The 7,544-nt window shown below is 37.3% G+C and overlaps 1 non-coding gene across 1 annotated transcript; it reads left to right on the forward strand.

Annotated features, from left to right (window-relative positions):
- Nucleotides 1-847: 847 nt before the first annotated feature.
- LOC148552735 (small nucleolar RNA R71) lies at nucleotides 848-955 on the forward strand. Its single transcript, XR_015893863.1, has one exon. It is a non-coding gene; the product is annotated as a small nucleolar RNA R71 (small nucleolar RNA).
- Nucleotides 956-7,544: the final 6,589 nt, after the last annotated feature.

Here is a 7,544-nt window from a genome sequence, read left to right on the forward strand (position 1 = left end):
AGGGAAGCTCCTTATTGATCACTGGACGTCCCAGGAGGTCTTCCTCCTTGGGATTCACGTCCTCTCCTTTCCTCACAGGTTCGGCCATGGCGCTTATGTCAATGGCCTTGCACTCTCCTTTTGGGTTCTTTTCTGTATTGCTTGGGAGAGTACTAGGAGGGATTTCAGTGATCCTTTTACTCAGCTGGCCCACTTGTGCTTCCAGATTTCTAATGGAAGACCTTGTTTCATTCATGAAACTTACAGTGGCCTTAGATAGATCAGAGACTAGATTTGCTAAATTAGAAGCATTTTGTTCAGTGTTCTCTGTCTGTTGCTGAGTTGATGATGGAAAAGGTTTGCTATTGCTAAACCTGTTTCTTCCACCATTATTAAAGCCTTGTTGAGGCTTTTGATCCTTCCATGAGAAATTTGGATGATTTCTCCATGTTGAGTTATAGGTGTTTCCATAAGGTTCACCTAAGTAATTTACCTCTGCTATTGCAGGGTTCTCCGGATCATAGGCTTCTTCTTCAGAAGGTGCCTCTTGAGTACTGTTGGATGCAGCTTGCATTCCATGCAGACTCTGAGAAATCATATTGACTTGCTGAGTCAATATTTTGTTCTGAGCCAATATGGCATTCAGAGTATCAACCTCAAGAACTCCCTTCTTCATAGGCGTCCCATTACTCACAGGATTCCTTTCAGAAGTGTACATGAACTGGTTATTAGCAACCATGTCAATGAGTTCTTGAGCTTCTGCAGGCGTTTTCTTTAGGTGAATGGATCCACCTGCAGAGGTATCCGATGACATCTTTGATAACTCAGACAGACCATCATAGAATATATCCAGGATGGTCCATTCTGAAAGCATGTCAGAAGGACACTTTTTGGTCAACTGTTTGTATCTTTCCCAAGCTTCATAGAGGGATTCACCTTCTTTCTGTCTGAAGGTTTGAACGTCCGCTCTAAGCTTGCTCAGCTTTTGAGGAGGAAAGTACTTGGCTAAGAAAGCCGTGACCAGCTTATCCCAAGAGTTCAGGCTGTCTTTGGGTTGAGAATCCAACCATAATCTAGCTCTGTCTCTCACAGCAAAAGGGAAAAGCATGAGCTTGTAGACTTCAGGATCTATTCCATTAGTCTTAACAGTATCACATATCTGCAAGAATTCAGTCAAGAACTGAAAAGGATCTTCAGATGGAAGTCCATGAAACTTGCAGTTCTGCTGCATCAGAGAAACTAATTGAGGTTTCAGCTCAAAGTTGTTTGCTCCAATGGCAGGAATGGAGATGCTTCTTCCATGTAAATTGGAATTAGGTGCAGTAAAGTCACCAAGCATCTTCCTTACATTATTATTATTTTCGGCTGCCATCTCCTCTGCCTGTTCGAAAATTTCTGAAAGGTTATCTCTGGATTGCTGTATTTTAGCTTCTCTTAATTTTCTCTTCAGAGTCCTTTTAGGTTCTGGATCTGCTTCCACAAGAATGTTCTTATCCTTGCTCCTGCTCATATGACAAGGAAGAATGGCCAGAAAAATGATAATAATAATAGAGATCCTTTATACCACAGTATAGGGATCCCTTTGTGAGTGGAAGAGAAGGGGGAGACAAAGAATGTGAAGTAAAGGAAGAAATGCAACTGTACGAATGGAAGAGATGTGAGATGAGATGTTAGGATATGAATGAATAAATAGAATGAGATGGGGGAGGGATAATTTTCGAAAATTATTTTGAAAAAGAGTTAGTGATTTTTGAAAATGGTTTTTGAAAATTGTTAGTATTTTTTTTCGAAAATTTTTGAAATTAAAAATAAAAATAAAAATAATTAGTTAATTAAAAGGAAATTTTTGAAAAAGGGGGAGATATTTTCGAAAATTAGAAAGGGAGAATTAGTTAGGTGGTTTTGAAAAAGTTAAGAAACAAACAAAAAGTTAGTTAGTTAGTTGAAACAAACTTTAAAAAGATAGGAAGTTAGGAAGTTAGAAAAGATATTTTGAAAAGATATTTTTGAAAAAGATAAGATAAGAAGATATTTTTGAAAAGATATGATTGAAATTAGTTTTTGAAAAAGATTTGATTTTTAAAATCACAATTAATGACTTGATTCACAAGAAATCACAAGATATGATTCTAGAACTTAAAGTTTGAATTTTTCTTAACAAGCAAGTAACAAACTTCAAATTTTTGAATCAAAACATTAATTGATTATGTTATTTTCGAAAATTTTATATAAAAATAAGAAAAAGATTTTTGAAAAAGATTTTTGGAATTTTCGAAAATAACTAAGAAATTTGAAAAAGATTTGATTTTTGAAAAAGATTTTGAAAAAGATAAGATTTTCAAATTGAAAATTTGATTTGACTCATAAGAAACAACTTTGATTTTCAAAAATTTTTGAAAAAGTCAACTCAATTTTCGAATTTGATGAGAGAAAAAGGGAAAGATATTTTTTTGATTTTTGAAATTTTTATGAAAAACATGAAAAATATGCAATGCATGAAATTTTTAGATCAAAACAATGAATGCATGCAAGAATGCTATGAATGTCAAGATGAACACCAAGAACACTTTGAATGTCATGATGAACATCAAGACACAATTTTGAAAAATCTTTAATGCAAAGAAAACATGCAAGACACCAAACTTAGAATTCTTTAATGCTTAGACACTAAGAATTCAAGAATGCATATGAGAAACATGATAAGACACAAAACAAAAAATCATCAAGATCAAACAAGAAGACTTACCAAGAACAACTTGAAGATCATGAAGAACACTATGAATGCATGATATTTTCGAAAAAAATGCAAGATGCATATGTGAGTGACACCAAACTTATAATGTGACTCAAGACTCAAACAAGAAACAGAAAAATATTTTTGATTTTTATGATTTTCTAATTTTTTTGGATTTTTTTCGAAAATTAATATGAAAAAGAAAAATAAGGATTCCAAAATTTTTAATATGAATTCCAGGAATCTTGCTATGTGAGTCTAAAGCTTCAGTCCAGGAATTAGACATGGCTCACTAGCCAGCCAAGCTTTCAAAGAAAGCTCCAGTCCAAAACACTAGACATGGCCAATGGCCAGCCAAGCTTCAGCAGGTAGATCAGGAACAGTAGCAGGTGGATTAGCTCCAACTAGCTTGCTCTTGATAACAAATTGCTGCCTCAGTCCAAATGAATTTAGACATGGCTTTACAGCCAGCCAGGCTGCAACATATAATTACATGGGCTGGAGTGATTAGTTGAATACCAATCCCAAAGTAGTTTGGGTATGGCTTTACAGCCAGATATGATTCAACATATTTCATGAAACACTAGAATTCATTCTTAAAAATTTTGAAGCCATAGAATAATTTATTTTTGAAAACATTTTTTTAATTTTTTCGAAAACAGATGAGAAAATTTTAGAAATTTTTTTTTTTTGAAAAATTTTTGAAAATAAAATAAAAAGAAAATTACCTAATCTGAGCAACAAGATGAACCGTCAGTTGTCTAAACTCGAACAATCCCCGGCAACAGCGCCAAAAACTTGGTGCTGTTGCCGGATCAAAAGGGAATCTGGCATTGATGTTACCGGACCAAAAGCTTGCCGAAAACTCAAAACAATCCCCGGCAACGGCGCCAAAAACTTAGTGCACGAAATTGTGATCACATTAATGTAGTACTCTTTGTTATTGTATGGAATTATTATTATGGCTCTTTACTATGTGTGGACACAACTCCGTTCAACTAACCAGCAAGTGTACTGGGTCGTCCAAGTAATAAACCTTACGTGAGTAAGGGTCGATCCCACAGAGATTGTTGGCTTGAAGCAAGCTATGGTCACCTTGTAGATCTCAGCCAGGCGGATTTAAACATGATACTTTATTAGATTAAAATAAACAATAAAAGGGATAGAGATACTTATGTAGATTCATTGGCAGGGATTTCAGATAAGCGAATGGAGATGCTTTTCGTTCCTCTGAACCTCTGCTTTCCTGCTATCTTCATCCAATCAGTCTTACTCCTTTCCATGGCTGGCTGTATGCAAGGGCATCACCGTTGTCAGTGGCTACATCCCCTCCTCTCAGTGAATCATATGCTCACGCACCCTGTCACGGCACGGCTATTCATCTGTCGGTTCCCGATCATGCTGGAATAGGATTCACCCTCCTTTTGCGTCTGTCACTAACGCCCAGCACTCGCGAGTTTGAAGCTCGTCACAGTCATTCAATCATTGAATCCTACTCAGAATACCACAGACAAGGTTTAGACCTTCCGGATTCTCTTGAATGCCGCCATCATTCTAGCTTACGCCACGAAGATTCTGGTTAGGAGATCTAAGAGATACTCATTCTAGCTTAATTTATGTAGAACAGAAGTGTTTGTCAGGCACGCATTCATAAGGGGGAAGGATGATGAGCGTCACACATAATCATCACCTTCATCACGTTCTTGGGTGCGAATGGATATCTTAGAAGAGAAATAAGATGAATTGAGTAGAAAACAGTAGTACTTGCATTAATCTTTGAGGAACAGCAGAACTCCACACCTTAATCTATGGAGTGTAGAAACTCTACCGTATGAAAATACATAAGTGTAGGTCCAGGCATGGCCGGGATGGCCAGCCCCCTAAACGAGATCAACAGTCTCCTAAGATGAACAATGGAATAAAACTGAGACCAAAGATGCCTAATACAATAGTAAGAGGTTCTATTTATAATAAACTAGTCACTAGGGTTTACATGAGTAAGTAATTGACGCATAAATCCACTTCCTGGGCCCACTTGGTATGTGTTTGGGTTGAGCCTGAGTGTTGCACGTGCAGAGGCCATTTGTGGAGTTGAACGCCAGTTTCTGTGCCAGTTTGGGCGTTCAACTCTGGTTTTGGATCCTTTTCTGGCGCTGGACGCCAGATTTGGGCAGAAGGCTGGCGTTGAATGCCAGTTTACGTCGTCAATTCTTGGCCAAAGTATGGACTATTATATATTGCTGGAAAGCCCTGGATGTCTACTTTCCAACGCAATTGGAAGCGCGCCATTTCGAGTTCTGTAGCTCCAGAAAATCCACTTTGAGTACAGGGAGGTCAGAATCCAACAGCATCAGCAGTCCTTCTTCAACCTCTGAATCTGATTTCTGCTCAAGTCCCTCAATTTCAGCCAGAAAATACCTGAAATCATAGAAAAACACACAAACTCATAGTAAAGTCCAGAAATGTGAATTTAACATAAAAACTAATGAAAACATCCCTAAAAGTAACTAGATCCTACTAAAAACATACTAAAAACAATGCCAAAAAGCGTATAAATTATCCGCTCATCAATAGCATCATGATTGGAGAGGAAGTAGAAGTTCATGAAGTTATATCCCAAGAACTCTACAAGGTGGCGGATAAGTCTTCTACTTTGGCAAGGTTAGCCTTCTCTCGCCTCATTTGTCACCTCTGCAATTCAATTGGAATTGACATAGAGGGAGACATTCTCATTGATGAGGACAAGACCATCACTAAGAAAAAGATGGAGCAAACAAGATATCCCACTCATGGACAAGAGCATGAGGAAACTCCTCATCATGAAATCCCTGAGATGCCTCAAGGGATGCATTTTCCTCCACAAAACTATTGGGAGCAAATCAACACCTCCCTAGGAGAATTAAGTTCCAATATGGGACAACTAAGGGTGGAGCACCAAGAGCATTCCATCCTCCTCCATGAAATTAGAGAAGACCAAAGAACCATGAGAGAGGAGCAACAAAGGCAAAGAAGAGACATTGAGGAGCTCAAGCACTCCATAAGATCTTCAAGAGGAAGAACAAGCCGCCATCACTAAGGTGGACCCGTTCTTTAATTTCCTTGTTCTTTATTTTCTATTTTTTCGAAAATTATGCCTTATGTCTATTTATTTTGTGTCTTTATTACATGATCACTAGTGTCTAAGTGTCTATGCCTTAAAGCTATGAAAATGAATCCATCACCTTTCTTAAATAAAGAGTGTTTTAATTGAAAAGGAAAAGAAGAGCATGAATTTCAAATTTTAAAATAGTTTAATTATTCTGATGTGGTGGCAATACTTTTGTCTTTCTGAATGAATGCTTGAACAGTGCATATTTTTGATATTGTTGATTCATGAATGTTAAAATTGTTGGCTCTTGAAAGAATGATGGAAAAGGAGAAATGTTATTTGATAATCTAAAAAATCATAAAATTGATTCTTGAAGCAAGAAAAAGCAGTGAAAAGCTTGCAGAAAAAAAGAAAGAAAAAAAAAGCAAGCAGAAAAAGCCAATAGCCCTTTAAACCAAAAGGCAAGGGTAATAAAAAGGATCCAAGGCTTTGAGCATCTGTGGATAGGAGGGCCCACAGGAATAAAATCCTGGCCTAAGCGGCTAAACCAAGCTGTCCCTAACCATGTGCTTGTGGCGTGAAGGTGTCAAGTGAAAACTTGAGACTGAGCGATTAAAGTCGTGATCCAAAGCAAAAAAAGGAGTGTGCTTAAGAGCTCTGGACACCTCTAATTGGGCACTCTAGCAAAGCTGAGTCACAATCTGAAAAGGTTCACCCAGATATGTGTCTGTGCCATTTATGTATCCGATGGTAATACTGGAAAACAAAATGCTTAGGGTCACAGCCAAGACTCATAAAGTAGCTGTGTTCAAGAATCAACATACTTAACTAGGAGAATCAATAACACTATTTGGATTCTGAGTTCCTATAGAAGCCAATCATTCTGAGCTTCAAAGGATAAAGTGAGATGCCAAAACTGTTCAGAAGCAAAAAGCTAATAGCCCCGCTCATCTAATTAATACTGATCTTTATAGATGTTTTTGGAATTCATTGTATATTCTCTTCTTTTTATCCCATTTGATTTTTTTAGTTGCTTGGGGACAAGCAACAATTTAAGTTTGGTGTTGTGATGAGCGGATAATTTATACGCTTTTTGGCATTGTTTTTAGTATGTTTTTAGTATATTTTAGTTAGTTTTTATTATGTTTTTTATTAGTTTTTAAATAAAAATCACTCTTCTGGACTTTACTATGAGTTTGTGTGTTTTTCTGTGATTTCAGGTATTTTCTGGCTGAAATTGAGGAAACTGAGCAAAAATCTGATTCAGAGGTTGAAAAAGGACTGCAGATGCTGTTGGATTCTGACCTCCCTGCACTCGAAGTGGATTTTCTGGAGCTACAAAAGCCCAATTGGCACGCTCTTAATTGCGTTGGAAAGTAGACATCCTGGGCTTTCCAGAAATATATAATAGTTTATACTTTTCTCGAGATTTGATGGCCCAAACAGGTGTTCTAAGCCAGCTCAAGAATTCTGGCATTTAACGCCAGAACTGGCACAAAAGCTGGCGTTTAACTCCAAGAAAAGTCTCTACACATGGAAGCTTCAATGCTCAGCCCAAGCACACACCAAGTGGGCCCGGAAGAAGATTTTTGCATTAATTACTTATTTCTGTAACCCTAGGCTACTAGTTTTCTATAAATAGGACCTTTTGCTATTGTATTTTAAAAATCTTTTGATCATCTTGGAATCATGTTTTGATGATTGAACCCTCTTTGGGAGGCTGGCCATTCGGCCATGCCTAGA

The sequence above is a fragment of the Arachis ipaensis genome, chromosome B7 (assembly GCF_059453495.1).
Source record: "Arachis ipaensis isolate K30076 ecotype BB chromosome B7, ASM5945349v1, whole genome shotgun sequence".
Classification (NCBI taxonomy): Eukaryota; Viridiplantae; Streptophyta; class Magnoliopsida; order Fabales; family Fabaceae; genus Arachis; species Arachis ipaensis.